At 34.2% G+C, this 19,319-nt stretch overlaps 1 long non-coding RNA gene across 1 annotated transcript in view; it reads left to right on the top strand.

Moving 5' to 3' along the window:
* LOC140608409 (uncharacterized) overlaps positions 1–19,319 on the top strand; it is a 102,963-nt gene that overhangs the window by 14,394 nt on the left and 69,250 nt on the right. The window contains exons 2-3 of the long non-coding RNA XR_012010429.1: positions 10,794–10,857; positions 18,307–18,347. This is a non-coding gene — a long non-coding RNA (uncharacterized lncRNA). The remainder of the gene's footprint in view (positions 1–10,793; positions 10,858–18,306; positions 18,348–19,319) is intronic.

Below are 19,319 nucleotides of genomic sequence, written 5' to 3'. Positions count from 1 at the left end.
TTTTAATTGACGTTGAGCTTTAAGAGTTCTTTGTATATTTTGGATAAAAGTCCTTTATCAGATTTGCCTCTACTAAATGTTTATGTCCAGGCTGTGCTTTGTCTTCTTATTCTTTTGACATTGCCTTTTAGACAGCAGAAATACTTAATTTTAATCAATCCCAACTTACTAATTGTTTCTTTCATAGATCATGCCTCTGGTGTTCTATCAAAAGTCATTATCATACTCAAGATTATCTAGGTTTTCTCCTATGTTATCTTTAAGAGTTTAGAGTGTTGCATTTTATGTTTTAATCTGAAATATTGATCCATTTTGAGTTAATTTTTGTGAAGGGTGTCAGTCTCTGTCTAGACTAGCATTTTTTGCATATGGATGTCTTATTGTTCCAGCACCATTTTTTGAAGAGACTATCTTTGCACCAATGTTACAGTTTTTGCTCCTTTACCAAGATCAGTTTATGTGGGTCTCTTTTTCAGCCCTCCATTCTGCTCCATTGATCTGTTTTTCCATTCTTTCACCAATACCACACTGTCTTGATTACTATAGCTTATATAGTATTTCTTGAAGTTGGGTGACATCATTCCTCTAACTTTGTTCTTCTCTCACTCTCTTTCAAATAAATAATTAAATAAATAAATAAATAAATAAATAAATAAATAAATAAATATTTTTTTAAAAATCTGATTTAAGGGACATCTGGGTGGCTCAGTGGTTGAGCATCTGCCTTTGCCTCAGGGTATGATCCTAGGTCCGGGAATCGAGTCCTGCATTGGTCTTCCTGCATGGAGCCTGCTTCTCCCTCTGCCTGTGTCTCTGCCTCTCTCTCTCTTTCTCTCTCTGTCTCTCATGAATAAATAAATAAAATCTTTTTTAAAAAATCTGATTTAAATATAAAGTATGAACTTCAGGAGAGCATTCTGAACTCTAGACAGAGATTAGGTGTACTAAGCACACAGAAATTGAAGCCTTGAAAAAAGTAGAATTCTCCGGGAGAATACGTAGAATGAAGAGATAAAAGCTAGCACTTTATGATAAAGAATTCCTCAAAGAACACGCCAGTAAGAAGACTAAGAAAGAGTGGTCAGGTTTAAGAAAAAAGTAGGGAGTTTGCTAGTAACAAAGAGATCAGAGTTGGGGAATTATCAACAGTGTCAAATGTGCAAAGATGTGCAATTATTTAGATAATTAGTTTTTAATATATCTACAAATATGTTACTAGTGATCTTCATGAGAATAATGTCATTGTAGAGACATTGGAGATGAAAGTCTTTTTGCAATACAGTGAAATATGGTTGGATAAAGTAGACCCAGTGACTATAGATAAACTAATCGCAGTGTTTGTACACAAAATGGGTGATAGGGATAGGACAGTAACAAAGGAGATGTATCTTCAAGGAACAAAGCTGTTTTTACTAGCTATATAATATTGAGCAATTCTCTTGAAGTTTTTGAGGTTTAAAATTCTTCCTTATTAGCCAAAAACCATAATAAAACCTATACAAGGTTATGAAATATATGTGAATGTGATATTTAATTTTATAAGACACTTTTCAAATGTCACTTCAATGCTACATTAAATAATAGAAAATGATAGAAGTATATTTTATCACATAGGATGTTTTTTAGATATAAGAGTAAATTTGAAAATAACTATATATTTGAATAAAGTATGAGGAGCTATATGATTGTGAATTCCACTCAGCTTGTGATTTTTAAATTTTTCTCTTACTATTTACATCTGGGATTTATACTTTTTATTATTTTAAAAAGTAGATTAGTGCCAAATGGCTACATAATTGTAAATTAAGATGGGGCACCTGGATGGCTCAGTCATTTGAGCGTCTGATTATTGGTTTTGGTTCAGGTCATGTATCTCAGGGTCATGGGAGAGAGCTCCACATTGGGCACTGTGCTCAGTGTGGACTGTGCTTGAGATGCTCTCCTTCCTCCTCTCCTTCCATCTCTCCCCCTGTTCTTTCTCCACCCCCCCAAATAAATAAATAAATAAATAAATAAATAAATAAATAAATCTTTAAAAAATGTAAATTAAGGGCAGTGAAGTTTGAATTATATTAAGTAGCCAAGAGAGGAAAATAATGAAGTAAGTTGATAATATTATAAAGAGCTCTCTAGAGAATGCTTAATATTGCAATTTTATAGCAGAAGCATCATGACCTAAGGGAACACAGACAATGCTACTTTAGATATCAATAATCAACTTTGTAGTGTATTTCTTATGTCTTAAGAGAATAAACTTCGTAATAAATCTATGTAATTGTTCATCAAATAGCTGAGAATAATGGGATAATCTGCATAATTTCTTGATAAGAAAAAAGTCACCAATATGAATTTTGTTTGGCTTTTACCTTAATCACATTTTTTATTTACATTGACTTTCCTGACAATTATTTTTACACCAATGCAGAAGAAGTTTTATAATCTCTTTTGTGAAATCTATATGAGCATATGTATATTGAATATTATGAATATATAGAGTATATACAGTATATGTATATATACACACAAATCCAGAGTCTCTATGAAAGTTGTATTCTTATCCAGTAGCCCAGTGACTGATGCTTCTGCTTCCTCTTCCTATTGTATGATTCTCTGTAATGTTGATGAATTTGTGGTGACTGAAGCAACCAAGTATAACTGAAAACCCAAAGGTAATAGATTTTGTAATATGCCTCAGAAAAATTCAGGAACTTTAATTTAAAAATCTGATTTCTCCTTTTTGTACATTAGCATTTTATCTTGGTAGTATATGCTGGTAGTCATTTTAAATTAATGGGATCTAGTGAAAATGTGCTTCTTTTCTAAAAACCCATTAGAGACCTCCTGATGAATTGATAAATGTTGACATGGTGGTAAAACCACTAACTTTATCTCTCTGTAATGATATTATCTGCTTCAGTTTTACTGATAAATTTGTTGTATATCTATTTTAAAATCACCAGAGGAAATTGCTCATCAAAGGGGACATGTAAGAATTTAGAACAGGTCCTTATATAGACACAATCTCCTACATTAGGAATGCCAGTTGTTTTTGGTGATTGTGTTTTGCATGGTTACTTTGGAAATGCCCTTAGGGATCAGTAAGAGCTATATATCATCGATCTCAGTTACAGGTAGAAAGTCTGACAGCAGTGGCACCAGCCTGTGAAGAGGAATAAAAGCTGAGTATAAGATCATGTTCTTTTCATAGCTGGTGCTTGCAGTGTCAATAAACATCGTGGTGTTAAATTTAAGACTTAAAATAGTTATGGCATATCACATGTACATTGCAGTATTTAGTTCCTTTTATATGATTCTTTTCTCCGTGGCATATGATTTCTCCCCATATTTCCAAAATGGCTTAACACACCAAAATAAATATAAATCTGCATTTGTCTTTTTCCTATTGCACATTAAATGCTTATAATTTTATACTTCTTTTGGAAAGGATAGTTGAATGAACAAGACACCAAAATGGGTGTATAAAAAGCAAGGTATGATATTGCAATAGGAGCTTCTGATAATAGTCAAAATAATCTATTTTGGTTAGAAATAGAATCTTCCCATTAAGTAGTTTTTCTCACTACTTTGCTGGTACATCTAAAATCCATCCCAATATTTATGATATATTAATATCACTGATTATATGTTTTTTTTTAAGTTGAAGGTATTGTTACGAGCTAAAGTTTGCCTCTTTAGGAATTTATACATTGAAGTCCCAGTCCTATGTACCTCAGAATATCACTATATTTGGAGATGGATCTTCAAAGAAGTGATTAAAATAAAATGAGGTCATTCTAATTTAATATGACCAGTGTCCTAGTAAGAAAAAAGCATTTGAACAAAAAATACCCACAGAGTAAAGACAAACAGAGAAGACCACTATCTATAAGCTGTGTCAGATCCTTCCCTCATAGATCTTAGGAAAAACAACCCTACTGACACTTTGATCTTGGACTTCTAGCCTCCAAAACTGCAAGAAAAAAAAAAATTCTATTGCTTTAGCTACTCAAATAGTGCTACTTTGTTACAGCAGCCCTAGTAAGCTAATACAAGTATCAACTGCAATGATAGATACTGAATAGACCTTTGCAAAATATGTAATAAAAGAATATTGGGAATATAAGTCAAAACACTGGTCTGAATATGTGAATTCAATTCCCCCTTCTGGAAAAATTAATTAAAATAATTAAAAATGCAAAATATAAAAATATCCTATACCCATTCTAGAAAATAGAAAAGGTCACCATAGATATTCTAGCAATATTAAGAAAATTCTCTGATGCATAATTCAAGAGAGATCAATCTACTGGAAAGGCCAACCAACCCACAATTCTTGACTAATGGAAATGTCTGGATGGATGAGAACTGAAATGAACACTCAGGAGAATGAGACTAAAATCTAAGTAGAAATCACTGGGGTTCAGTGTAAATGCAAATCATGAATCAGTGATGCAGCTAGGATATGGAGATACATTTCTTTTAAATTGCACTTTATTTTAGCAGATTTAATGAAGATAATTTACATATCCTAATATTCGGCTCTTTTTATTTAAATTCTACAAATTTTAGTAAATTTCAAGAGTCAAACAGTCATCATACAATCAAAATTTAGAACATTTAAATTTAGTTTTTTCTCTCCTATCCATGTTTCTTGGTTTGTTTTGTGGAGGGGAGCTAGTGTGGTTGTCAATCACATGTCGTTAACTTTATATATGACACACATGCCACAGTTCACTCATAATACCCCATTCTCCTGGATGGAGTCATTGTCCAACAATGGGCCATTACCAAAATAAGGACTTATTTGAATCCCTTAGAGGGGACTGGTATGTCTATTCTCCACCAAATCTTAGATATCCAAGAAAAAGCTTTGTTAAGAATAAAGTTAATGTAGAGGAAAACTAAGCAGACTGCCTGAAAAGATACAGAATTGCTTGCCTGAAGCAAGTCAATTTCTTAAAATTCTAAGAAATCATATGTGGTTTAGGAAAGAAAAGACATTTTTTTTTCTCTAAAGAGAATATGGGAACCAGTTGCCCTAGGTAAGATAAGATAACCTAATGATTGTATTGTTTTATTTTATTGTGGTCTTTATAATATAGCCCATAAAATAGTAATATTTCTGTTTGATAGATGGACTTAATTATATAGCTCATTTAGTTAAAATTATTCGTTTCTTAAGACTCGTGTACAAGAAACAAGAAAATGCTAACCTGGTTGGCACTTCTACCTTTGGTTTTTATTCTGAGATCCAGGTGTCACTTAACATGATTTCTGTTCTCGGGTCTATGGTATGCAGTAAACATTACTGATTTCTGAATAGCATAAAATCCTCCTTATGAAGAATGAAGAAGTATACTCTGATAAAGGAGAAAAATGGAGATGAAGTGAGGCTTTATTTATGCAATGTAGAAGGTTAAAAACAGACTATCAGGGGCATCTGGGTTGAGTGGGCATCCAACTCTTGGTTTTGGCTCAGGTCGTAGCCTTGGGGGGCATGGGATAGAGCCCTACATCGGGCTTCATGCAGAGCGGGGAGTCTGCTTGAGAGATTCTCTATCTCCCTCTTCCTTCCCCTCTACCTTCCTATTACTTGTGTGCTCTCCCTCTCTAAAGAAAGAAAGAAGAAAGAAAGAAAGAAAGAAAGAAAGAAAGAAAGAAAGAAAGAAAGAAAGAAAGAAAAGAAGGAAGGAAGGAAGGAAGGAAGGAAGGAAGGAAGGAAGGAAGGAAGGAAGGAAGGAAGGAAGGTCTTTAAAAAAATACCAGACATTTTTTGGCTGTTGGCTGTGAGAACGCTCTCTCTATATATAGCTTTTTTACATTCAGTGCATGCTGTAATATGTCCCTTACTTTAAGTCCTCCCCAAATTTCAAAAACATTCAAAATTACTGTGCGTAATATATTGACCTGTGTGAAGTATTGAAATTTTATAGAATGCTTTTTAAGTCAAGGTTTATATGAGTTGACACAGTCAGGTCATAACATCAAGGGCAATAACTGACATGATGATGTTACAGAAAAATCATAAAGAAGAAAGTGCATTAACAAAAATTATTAACTGAACATGATGCTTTTAATTTAAACACATTAAAAATGAAGTTACAAGAGAAATTAAAATAGAGATAGTGTATAGGACAGGCATATAGCTAATGTATTTGCTCTATAAATATTTTATATTCCCCATTGGTAAATATATATGGTAAGATATGTTGAGATATTATTCTCTGTGATTTTTCTCTTCTGTACTTTTTCATATTTTATTTTTCAATAAGATTCAAAGTCATTCAGATTACCCAAGTATAACTAAGATAACTTATAGCTGAAGTTCAAAGAGGAAAACCTGTCTCTTTGGTATTTGACAAATACTATTCTAGTATTTGGCTTCCAAAGCAAACTTTTGCTGCCCCTAAGGGTAAAGATACTTTTAAAGTTTTAAGCAAGTGCTGGGTGAGTCAGGTTAGCAATTGGGAGTCAGGCTAGCAATTGGGATGGGAGAAGTCAGGCTAGCAATTGGGATGGGAGAAGATTCTTGAAAACAGTAAACTCTTGAAAGAGGTAGTAGGTAGAACTAATACAATGACAATGGATTGGAAGGAAAACATAAGAATGATCCAGACTACTTCTTTTTTGAGAAAAACTAAATGAGTGGAAGAAAGAGAATAATGTTTTGTGAGCATATACCATTAGATCAGAATAAAGAATAGCTTATGAACAAAATAAAACTATATACCACACATGGATATAAGAATTAAGTGAGATATTATTTATGCATGGAGTAATGCCTACTTCTTGGTAAGTGCTTAAATATGTATTAGTAGACATAATTTTATATATTAATTTATATATTTCTGTTCATTAAATAAAACACATTTTAGAATATTGAAAAGCATATGGGGAAAGCTGCTGCTGGTGATCTTTTTGAACTACTACTAGAGACTTTCATGCTTTGTATTACATACTCTTGTGATGATTATTAACAAACTATGAGTTTTTAATCAGAAAGAAATGTAAATAAAACGCCCACACAATAAAAACACATTTAGTAGGAAACTGAGCAACCAATCTGAGCAGAAAATTCAAAAACAAAGGCCAAACCCAGAGGTTACACACCTACATGTAGGAAAAGTCCGTTGAAGTAGCACAAGAGAACTGAGAACAGTGGCTGGCCTGTGGCAGGTATTCAGTAGTGAACTGTAAATGAAAAATGAATGAAACACAAACCCAAAACTTAGTACAGTTTTGTCTATAAAACTGTCAATAATTCCAATGGCATTATGTGTTCATTTTCATTTGGAAGCTAAATTGCAATATATATTATGCATTTTAATATATTCATATACTTCTTCCAGTAATTTCATTTCTGCTAATCTATTTGGAAGATATATTATTAAAGAAAAATTATACCATTTCACAAACTTTCATTTATTTTTACCATGATTTCTACAATAAAACTGGGCAAACTAAACTATTAAAAGGAATTAAATAGGAGTTTATAAAAATTGCAGTATAAACAAAAAGTCATCAGTAACATCCCAATTGCATTTTTTATTACATTCAACTGCTTCAATGCAATAAGATGAATTAAAAGAAAAAGCTGGCATTATTTTGTTTATCAATTTTTCATAAGCACAGTTATTACCAAAACAGACTGAAGCAGGAACCAGTCATTGCTCTCAGGTCCACATAAGTGGCAGTCCCAGACTGGGTTGGCCTGACCACAGGAAAATGAAAGTCCTGGCGATGCACTGATATTTCAAAATAACTCTGTTATTGGCCTTTGGTACTTAAGCAGACAATCTCAGTGTTGCATGGTCTGGGGATGATGTTTAGTAAAACTGAATCAAAGATAAAACTGTCAAGCAGAGAAGAAGATGTTGGTTTTCAGTAATACATTCTAAAATATTTTTGGAAAAATTAGAGAATTGGAATATTGAGCATTTTTTTTCTTCTGTTTCCCTGTTTCTCATAGGTTGCTTTGTTATTTTGATTTTTGTAAAACAGTTATCTGAGGATAAAAAATATAAAGTTCATAAACAGAACTTAGTTTTTAAAAATGCAATTTTTCTGTTGCATAAAAACGGCAAAGCTGATCACAGAGCAAAAAATATTTTTAAAATAAAATTATAGCAGGGGGATATCTGGTTGGCTGATGAAACATGAATTTAAATTTACTTATGAAAGTATATCATTAAGTACATTCAAATATATATATTTATAGGATAATATATTTATATATATTTTATATATACCATTACATATTATTCATGATATATATATACTGAAAGATGCTAATAATCAAATTACTAATAAATAATAACCGTCCAAGCATAAATGCAGCTACTAGTCAAAGTAATTTCCTTCCTTTTTTCTGAGTCTCAAAGTGTATTTTTGAATTTGAAGTTTCATGATTTTTTGGCAATATGCAAAGTAATACATCCATGATTTTTAAAAGATCAGAAAAAAGTCAGCAATTAAAAAAGGTGTTCTGGATGTTTAATCATTGCAAACAATGAAAATTTCCTTTGAAAATTTTGTTTCTTTTGGTTTTGTTATTACTAGAAAGTTATAATTCCTTATCAGAGTCAAAATCACCTGATATATTATCTTCAGTAGGTTTCTTAACTCTCTGTGGTTTGGGCCCCAAATTTCAAAATTTCATGTTAAATGTACATTGCATTTCTCTTGTTCATCAGGAGAAGAAACTGTATATATGGTAATAGTTGCATAGCACCTAACGCTTAGGTGATTGTCAGAAATAAATGCTATAAAGAACTATTCCTGTGCTTATGTTATCTGAAAGCCTCAGCAAATGCTAGTACTCAGTGTGGCCTATGGGATTAACTGAGCTAACATATGTAAAGCACCATGTATAATGCACAGTACAGGATGAATGAAGGAGTAGTTTTATTATCATTATTATTAAGAAAGATTTAAAAACCAGAACTATATTAATGTGATGCTACATTGTGTTTTAATCTCCATTTAGTGAAAGGGCAGAACAAGTGTAAATAACATTTTCAGACTCATCTTAATGTTTGGGATACTTTTTTATTCTTTACAAGTAATGTAATTATGACCTACCTAATCTCATACACATAATGCCAGAAAAGAGTTTAGGCCCTCCAGCTAGTGTCATTGGTGGCCAAGATTAGTCTTGACATTGTCACAGTCACACCTATTTAAATACGTAAACATAGAAAGTCTCCATATTGAGCAAAACATGGAATTTTAGAACTGGAATAAATAAGAGTTTCCTGCTCTTAGCCCAAGTTTTGCAGTCTGAGGGAATTTAAAGAACTTGCCAAAGTCAAACAGAATTTTTCTAAGATAAGAAGGAGTTTGGTATTTTAGTCAATAATGAAAAAACTTGTAAATTTTAGCCCAAAACTTCTAGAAATATGGTTAATGTTAGAAAAATTTTAGAGATGAGATGGAGCAACTGGAAGAAAGGTCTTTGTTAAAAATATCTGACTTGTGATAGAGAATTCAATGGGAAGATTAAAAAAAAAAAAGGTAGCACTGCAGGTATCTGGTGAACACTTTATGGTCTATTTAATTTAAATACTTAGTTCAATTTGGTATTTGCATAATTGACTTTTACTAAACTATGCTATATTTAATCTCTCTGTAGGCTTTACTAAACATATATTTTTCATTCTATAGAAGTCACTGAATTTACAATTTTCCAAAATATCTAAAACTTAATGAGCTGTAATTATTATGTCACTTACTGAGATGCTTAAAAATGTATTTAAACTTGTGCAGAGGACTAACTTTATTATTTTTCCACTTTCAGTCATATGAGAATTTTAAAAGAGCTAACATTTATTTATTGCTAACTCTGTGCCAGAGAGTAGATTAAGCATATTTGGGCCTTGTATTATTTAGTCACCTACAATCTTATAAGTTTGGTATTAGGTGTTTGTTTATCTGTAAAGTGTTAAGAAAGCAATGCCCCCAGAATCATAGAGCTACCACTGGATGTAGAATTGAGTCTAAGTATTTTTCTGACACCTAACAACTTCATTATACTCCTATTCGTTATAGTATTCATAAATTTATGTGCAATGTCTATATTTTCTGTAATATTGAATATAAATTCAGGACTTAAAATTCTAGTGTACTTACATGATTATATTTTTCTATTCAAAATTTGGAATTATATAAACTGACCAGGGATAAAGACATATGAGCTCAAAAGGACCTAATTTATAAATGTTCAGGTACACATCACAGCCACCATATTGGTTTTGTCCTTTAAGTGGACTAGAATTCAACTATAATGTTGTGGCATAATCAATTTGGTCACGCACAAAGAACTAAATAGTGCACAAGTAGTCCATTGTTTCTAGTATTCTTCTCTTTCACTTTACAGAAGACCAATATGAGTCTAATAACAGAAAATAAAGTCAGAATGGAAATATTTCTTTCTTTTTCTACCTTTCTTTCTTCAACAAAGCATATATATGATATTGGAGCTTTTAGTAACATCATCACTTCTTTCCTTGAGGCATTGTCTTATTTCCCATCTGCACATTTTCATATACAGAATATAGGGAGATCCAATAACAAAATTTAACAAATCACTTTTCTATCATATATGATTATTTGTGTATCATAAATTCTTTATTGTTTAGGGTACAGAAAATAAACATTCTATATGTTCACTTCTTATCTCAAAATAATGTATCTAAAGTTTATATTGCTAAGCTCACATGAAACACCAACATGAGAAAAAAATGTTCCCCAAACAAATGGTTACACATTGAGGTTCTTTTTGATTTCTTAACTAGGAAAGATCTTTTCAAGATATTCCTGAAATTAATCAAGCCAGTCAACATTTGGAGAAAGTGCCAGGTGGGTAAAACTTTTTCTCTGTATTTGTATTGCCCTATTTGGAGACCCGTTTGCAAAAGTTTCTACACCACTAAGAGATAAGCTATAATGTTTCTTTGTTGATATACGTCCAAGTTAATAAATGGTTCTACCCTGCAAGAGTGCAAAGGAGAGAATTTTTGAGTAAGAGTCATTTGAAGATCAGTTTGCCCTACCCTATTGCCTTAGGAAAGTTATGCATTTTGAGCTATCTTTTTGAAGTATTAACTTGCACCTAGTCTCCCTTCTGTTCATAAATTATGTCAATTGGCAGAATTCAACCAAAAGAACTTGCAATTCCCCTGAATCCTAGAGGTTATGGTGAGAAAAAATAAAGCTGTTTAAACTCATTTTCAACTTTACAGGTATAAAGCATTTTCAGATATTACTATCTATTATTGGCTTCTTTCAACACAACTTTTATCCAAAAGCAGGCAATACCCAAAGGTCTACTAAATCACTTCCCGTTAAGTTTAGCAAATGTTTGACATTTTTAAAGATATGCTTTGCTAAACTTGAAGACACGTTTTAATAGCACATTCTAGACCTATGGAGACTATGAGGTATGTGGGATGCTAATGTAAATCGTACTCGGCAGCCTCTTTTTTTTTTTTAGAAATAGAAGTATATGTTTGGGTAAAATATGTGTGCAACAAAGCATATTATTTTTAAAACGCTCCCATGTAAACTAGATATTTGATCAATGTTATGTCGCATGCTTATTACTAGGCAAATTAGCAAAATGTACCCTGTTAATCTGAAAAAAAACAAAAACAAAAAAACTTGATCTTAAATAAGGTAGCCAGTTGTCTCAGAGTGAGAGTAACTTGGCAAAATTCTAGCAAACCATAAATATCTCTTTGCCTTCTAAATTTTCTTTTTTTTTCTTTTTTTCTTTTTTGCCTTCTAAATTTTTGATTGTCTAGGGAGTGAATCTTTATGTTGAATAGTTATAAAGTTTCCAATTAGTGTCCGATAGCAGCTCTATCTTATAAGCAAGCAGTGTGCCATAGAATTCACATCCATGAGTCTTGCTAGGAGTGGAAGTCATTAAGAATGCAGAGACCAGAGACCAAGTAAGACCAAGTAGGTGGAGATGGAATCAGAGGACTTCAAGTTTCATTCACAGATACCATGGTCTAAAGGAAACAGTGGCAAGAAATTTAAAATGGTTAATGCTTTGGCTCATGGCTCAGTGTTTTGAATTTTTTTAATAGGTGTTTTGTTTTATCTTGTTTTTCACTGTGTCTGAGGCAAATGACTTTGTTTCTTGAAAATATTTTGTGTTTTTGTTTGTTTGTTTAAATAATGCAGGTCATTGCCTAACATAATATATAGCAAAGTCTTGGATTTGGTGCTTTGGAAAAACAAAACATCGGTTCCTCCATGACCCCTGAATTGGCAAGCCATGGAAATAATCTAAATCAACATGATCATGAGACATGATGGATTCAAGGAAACAGTAGTCCAGGGATTTAAGAAATGTGGACAATACTCTTTCTGCCTAGTTAAAGTAATCCATGTCCTATATTGATTTTTGTGTGAATTTGTAATTAAGTAAAGTTAGAGTGAGGGGACAGAAGCCCAGCAGCCATAGAAGACATCATGGCCTGCTTGGGCAGGGGAGCAGTTCACAGTCCTGCCCAACTGCGGAGCCTAGTGTTTAGTCTCACCTATTGGGACATGTGACCACATATGCCCAACAGCATCAGGGCATATTCTATGACCCACTCAGGCAAGGAGCCAAGGAAACAGCCTTGCCCAACAGTTGAATATAACCTCTGGCCCCACATAAAACACGAGCCTGAAGAGTGACCCTGAGCAACTGATGGAGCCCATCCAATAAACCCACCCAGAGGCAGTCCTGAGCCTACAGCCCTGTCTAGTTGCTGAAGAGCCTGTGATGTCTCCAGCCAGGGACCCAATCCAATCGTGGAGCATAGCCTATGGCCTCACCTGATCCGGAAGACTGGGCAGCCAGTTAGTCCAAATGTGAAGCACAGTCTCCAGCCACACACAGTGGGGGGTAAAGCAGGGGACCATGTCTAATCATAGAGCCCTGCCAACAACCATGCCCAACAGCATAGCTCAGCTATGGCTGATTCACTTGCAAAGCCCAAATTCACAATTTCAGGACATAGCCTGAGACCACACTTGTTTTCAGAGCAAGGTCTAAGACTCTGCCCTGCTGTAAAGCCTGATCTATGCCCCTACCTGAACACAAAGTCTAGCTAGCAGCACAATCTAGTTGGGAATCACACCCTGAGACTCCACCTAATTGGAAGCAATTGCAGACCACGCCCCACAGGCCTGCCCAGTAGTAGATTCCAACCATTGGTACCATGCTGTAGGGAAATACAGCCTGTGACTCTTTATGACCAGAAGTTATTTCATGGGACACCTCGGTGACTCAGTGGTTGAGTGTCACCTTTGGCCCAGGGTCCTGGGATCAAGTCCCACATCAGACTCTCTGCAAGAAGCCGGCTACTCCCTCTGCCTGTGTCTCTGCTTCTCTCTCTGTGTCTCTCATGAATAAATAAATACAATCTTTATTTTTAAAAACTGTTATTTCAAAGCCCAGGTACTGGCTCCACTTGACTAGAGAACACAGCCAGAAGCCTCTCCCAGCTGTGGAGCCCAGCCTGTGGCACCTCCCAACTTTAGAGCACAAGTATCAGCCTTCCCAACGAGAGATACCATACCAATAGCAAATCTCACCTGCCCACAGACACTACTGGCTGACCTGTCCAGTACCCCAAGATGAGCTGACCAGTGAAAGTCTTTTCCTGCCAAAGTGAACTTATATAAAGTCTGGAAGAGAAGACTACATAACTCGATGCACAGATAGCAACACAAGTATACATGGATTACGGACAATTGGGTTAAAACATGACACCACCAAAGGAAACTTACAAAACTCTAACACTGGAGTCAAAAGAATTAGAGATCCATGAACTGTCAGCCAGAGAATTCAGATTAATCCTCTTAAAGCAGTTCAGTGAATTACAAAATCACATGGACAACTAAACGAACTTAGGAAGAAAACACATATGAGCAAAACAACAAGCTCAACACAAACAGGGAAAAAAAAGCTGGAGATACTACATTTTCTGATTTCAAACTATACTACAAAGCTAGAGTGATCAAAACAGTACTAACATATAAACTGACACAAAGATTAACGAAACTGAACTGAGAATTGAGAAACAAACCCACACATAGATGGGCAGCTAATATCTGACAAGGGAGCCATGAATATTAAATGAGGGAGAGGTAATCTTTTTCATAAATGGCTTTGCAAAACTGCATCATCATATGTGAAAGAATAAAACGACACCTATCTTTAACCACTCACAAAAATTATCTCAAAGCAAATCGAAGTTTAAAGGTAAGACTTGAAACCATAAAACTAAATCAAACATAAGGGAAAATCTCCTTGATGTTGTCACAACAATGATCTTTTTAGATATGACGTCTAAAGCACAAACAACAGAAGCAAAAATAAACAACTAGAACCATATCAAAGAGAATCAATGAAATGAAAAACAACCCATATAATGGTAGAAAATATTTGCAAATCATCTATCTGATAAGGGATTATCATCTAAAATATAGAAGGAACTCATACAACTTAATAGCACTAAACAAATGTTCCAATTTTTAAAATGGTCAGAGGACCTGGATGGACATTTTTCCAAAGACATATACAGGTTGCCAACAGGTACATGACAATGTTCTCAACATCTCTAATCCTCAGGGAGATATAAACTAGAACCACAATGAGATATCACCTCACACCTTTCTACAGTGGCTATTATCAAAAAGCTAATAAATAACAAGTGGTGGTAAGAATGTGGAGAAAAGGAAACCCTTGTGCACTGTTGGTGGGAATGTAAACTTGTGCAGTCACTGTGGAGAACAATGTGGAGGTTCTTCAAAAAATTAAAAATAGAACTATGATATGTTCCAGCAATCCTACTTCTAGGTATATATCCAAAATGAAATCACTCTTTTTAAAGAGATATCTGCACTCCTGTGATGCAGCGTTATTTAGAATAGCTAAGCTATGAAAATAACCTAAGTATCCATCATGGATGGATGGATAAAGAAAATATGGAATGTGCATGTGTGTGTGTGTGTATACACATACATACATATACACCCTTCTAAATGCAAACACACAGTGGGATATAATTCAGCCATAAAAAAAGGAGACCCTGACACTTGTGGCAACATGGATGAAACTAGAGAGCATTAGGCTAAGTGAAGTATGTCATAAAGACAAGTATTTTATTCGATGCTCCTTACATGTGGAATCTTAAAACCTGAACTCATTGAAACAGGGATTTATTGGTGGTTGTCAGGGATACGGAGGTGAGGGAAATGGGTGAAGGTAGTCAAGGAATACAAACTTTCTATTCTATTTTAGATTATTTCTGGGGATCCAATGTACAACATTGTGAGTGTAGTTAAAATATTGTATTCTTAAAAATTGCAGAGTGTAAATCTGAAAAGCTCTCACCACCAAAAAAAAAAAAAAAAAAAAACATTACCTATGTGAGGTGATGGATGAGTTAACTAACCTCATTGTGGTAATCGTCTTACAAAATATACTTGTATTAAATCATCACATTGTACACCTTAAATATTACGTGTCAAGTATATCTCAATAATCCTGGAAAACAATGAAAAAGATCAGTACAGATGTGACAGAGGAGTTAAATTTATTTGGCAAAAATTAAAGTGACTGCAATTAATGAAGAGTTAAAATATACTTAGAACAATAGAAAAATAGTTTCTGCAAAGAAAAAGAGGATATAAAGAAAATATAAAGGGAAATTTTAGAACTGAAAATTGCAATTATTGATATAAAAACAAATCAATGAGTTCAAGAGCTGCACAGAGGAAATAATCTGTGAATGGTAATATAGAACAATAAAAATTACCCAATCTAAACAATAGGGAAAATAAGCTGAAAAAAAAATATAACATAGCTTCAGGAACCTGTGAAAATGTAACAAAAGATCTAACACTCATGCAACTAGACTCTTAGAGAGGAAAAAGACTTTTCCAACAATGCCCAAGCTATGTAAACATTTTTTACATTTGTCTCCAAGATATACTCTTATTTACTCACCTCCTTGATAATATGATACTATCTCTGTTTCCCAGAGATCACTCTAAATTCCATGTTCCCTTTCTTCCTTTCTTCCTTTCTTTCTTTCTTTCTTTCTTCCTTTCTTTCTTTCTTTCTTTCTTTCTTTCTTTCTTTCTTTCTTTCTTTCTTTCTTTCTTTCTTTCTTTCTTTCTTTCTTTCCTTTCTTTCTTCCTTCCTTCCTTCCTTCCTTCCTTCCTTCCTTCCTTCCTTCCTTCCTTCCTCCCTTCCTTCCCTCCCTTCCTTCCTTCTTTTCTACCGCCCTTCCTCCTTCCCTTCCTCTTCTCCTCTCTTTCCCCCTCCATCCTCTCCCAACCCTCCTTTTTCCTCTCCTCACCTTACCTCTCCTGGCTTCTGTTCTCTTTTCCCTACAAGTCCCACATCCCTTTACTACTCTTTCTCTTTAGTAACCACTCTAAAGACCTTCCCCAAGAAGTCTTTTATTTGGGGATGCAAGGAGGGACAAAATAAGCAATCATGAAAATTAGTTTAAGAAACTGTACCTAGGGGCACCTGGATGACTCAGTTAAGTGTCCAACTCTTTTTTTTTTTTTAGATTTTATTTATTTATTCATGAGATACACACAGAGAGAGAGAGGCAGAGATATAGGCAGAGGGAGAAGCAGGCTCCATGCAGGGAGCCTGATGTGGGACTTGATCCTGGGACTCCAGGATCATGCCCCGGGCCAAAGGCAGGCACTAAACTGCTGAGCCACCCAGGGAACCCAAGCATCCAACTCTTGATTTTGGCTCAGGTCATGATCTCAGGGCAGTGAGATTGAGCCCCTCATCAAGCTCTGTACTGGGTGTAGAGCTTGCTTAAGATTCTCTCTCTTCTCCTCTCCCTCTGTCCCTCCCTCTCTCCCTTGCACTCTCTCTTAGAAAGAGAAAGAAGAAGAAAGAAAGAAAGAAAGAAAGAAAGAAAGAAAGAAAGAAAGAAAGAAAGAAAGAAAGAAAGAAAGAAAGAAAGAAAGAAAGAAAGAAAGAAAGAAAGAAAGAAAGAAAGAAAGAAAGAAAGAAAGAAAGAAAGAAAGAAAGAAAACTGTATTCAAAAGACTTTCAAAACTGTATCAATTACCATCTGGCTTGGCTGAACCAAACATAAAGGCCAAATGATAGCAGTTTATTCTTTGTTCACATAAAAGGAGTCTGGATGTAGGCAGAACAGGGTCAGTGTGGCAGCTCTGAGTTATCAAAACGCCAGGCTTCTCCTTTTGTTTTACTCTCTATCATAGGTTTCTAGCTTTAGGATTACTTGATCCTTTATTCCTCTGATCCCATAGGGGTGTTAGTGATCCAGTCATCTTGTCTGAATCCCAGGCAACTGGAGGAAAGGGTTAAAGGTAAAGGAAAGATGTGCTAGAGGACTGTTTTCATTTTCAGAAGTCTCCTAAAAGCCCCACCCCAAAATTTTCCTTCCCGACTAGCTAGAAGTCACCTTACTATACTTACTACTATACTTAGCAGTCAAGATTAGGATGCAAAGATGTAGTCTTTTAGCTGGGAGTGCAAGAGGGAGATGGAAAGAAGAATACATTCCGATAGGCCATAGCCAGTCTTTGCCGTAGGCAGTTTGAAAAGTGTTTTAGAACACAAAACACATTAAGGAGGGCACACAATGAATTGATCACTGGGCGTTATACTATATGTTGGCAAATTAAATTTAAATAATTTTTTTTAAAAAAAGAACACAAAACACTGAATAAAAATTGAATTGTGTCCCAAGAGCATATTTAAGTACATATTATTATGTTTATTTAAAGGGATTAGATTTGAGGCATCAATATTAAATCATGCCTAATATAGATATAGATGGTTCATATAGAAATACTTAACAATATGTGAATATAAATGGTTAATATGCATACATATATCTTTTTTTTCATCTGAGAGGGGTTAAAAGCAATGATACTCTAGTAGAAATGACCATACCGAGTGCTTTGTGATTTCCAGTTATATTTCTACCTTTGACTCTGATGGTCAACAATTATCTGACCTTGTGAATATAGATTACACAAGATTATTGGATAATTTTAATATTAAATATTAATTGCCATGCAATAAAAGTGTTACAGTGAAGTGACTGTGGTATCAAAACAAAGTTGGCTTCAATGATTTTAGTGGAAGCATAATAAAGTTATCATAGGGCAATGAACCGTCTGTCAGATATAACTCACAAGTCATTAGTTGGTCTGGGTGCCCTCTTTTTAGGACAGAGTTGACAACACTGATAAATTATAATTTATTTGCCTCCCACACTTCTTTTTTTCCCTCAGATTTTGACTGTTCTCCTCAGAAAACAATATTACTTCAGAAGGTAAGCATAAAAAATAGTAATTATATTTTATATAGATAAATCATAATCATTTTATTTTATGATTTTATCCTGGAAAATATTTAGAAGTAAATTTTCATCATAAATCCACAGAAACCTATTTTATTTATTTATTTTATTCCAGTATAACATACAGTGTTAACTTAGTGTCAGATGTACAATATAGTGATTTCAACAATTCTATACATTGCTCTGTGCTCCTCAGGTAAATCTATTCTTATTCCCCTTCACCTTGTTCACTCATCTCCCCTACCCATTTCCCCTCTGGTAACCCTCTCTTCTCAGATTATAACTAAGAGCCTGTTTTTTTATTTGTCTCTTTTTTTCCCTGTTTCATTTCTTAAATTCCTTTTATGAGTAAAATCATATGGTATTTGTCTTTCTCTGACTGACACAGATGCTTAATTTAATGTAATCATTTGCGACAAATGGAGAAAGCCACGTGCAACAGAAAAGATAGGGCTGATTTGAGCTTAGATATAATGTTACCCTTTAAAATTGTTATAAATTGGGGATCCCTGGGTGGTGCAGCGGTTTAGCGCCTGCCTTTGGCCCAGGGCGCGATCCTGGAGACCCGGGATCGAATCCCATGTTGGGCTCCTGGTGCATGGAGCCTGCTTCTCGCTCTGCCTATGTGTCTCTGCCTCTCTCTCTCTCTCTCTCTCTCTCTGTGACTATCATAAATAAATAAAAATTAAAAAATAAAATAAAATTGTTATAAAATATTATGCAATTAGTAATTACATGCTATCTAAAATATAGAATATTAATTGGATGAATGTTATGTAACTGATAAAAGATTTGTGTACCTGTTTACATCATGTTTATCATAATCACCAACAATATACCAGAAGAAACAATTTTAACAATTAACTTTAGGTAGTTGAAATTTTGTGGCTTGTGTTACTTCGATTTTCTATATAACTTGTCAATACTTTCAATTTAATTATTTAA

The sequence above is a fragment of the Canis lupus genome, chromosome 17, assembly GCF_048164855.1.
Source record: "Canis lupus baileyi chromosome 17, mCanLup2.hap1, whole genome shotgun sequence".
NCBI classification, from domain to species: domain Eukaryota; kingdom Metazoa; phylum Chordata; class Mammalia; order Carnivora; family Canidae; genus Canis; species Canis lupus.
This window is presented reverse-complemented; position numbering and strand designations above follow the sequence as displayed.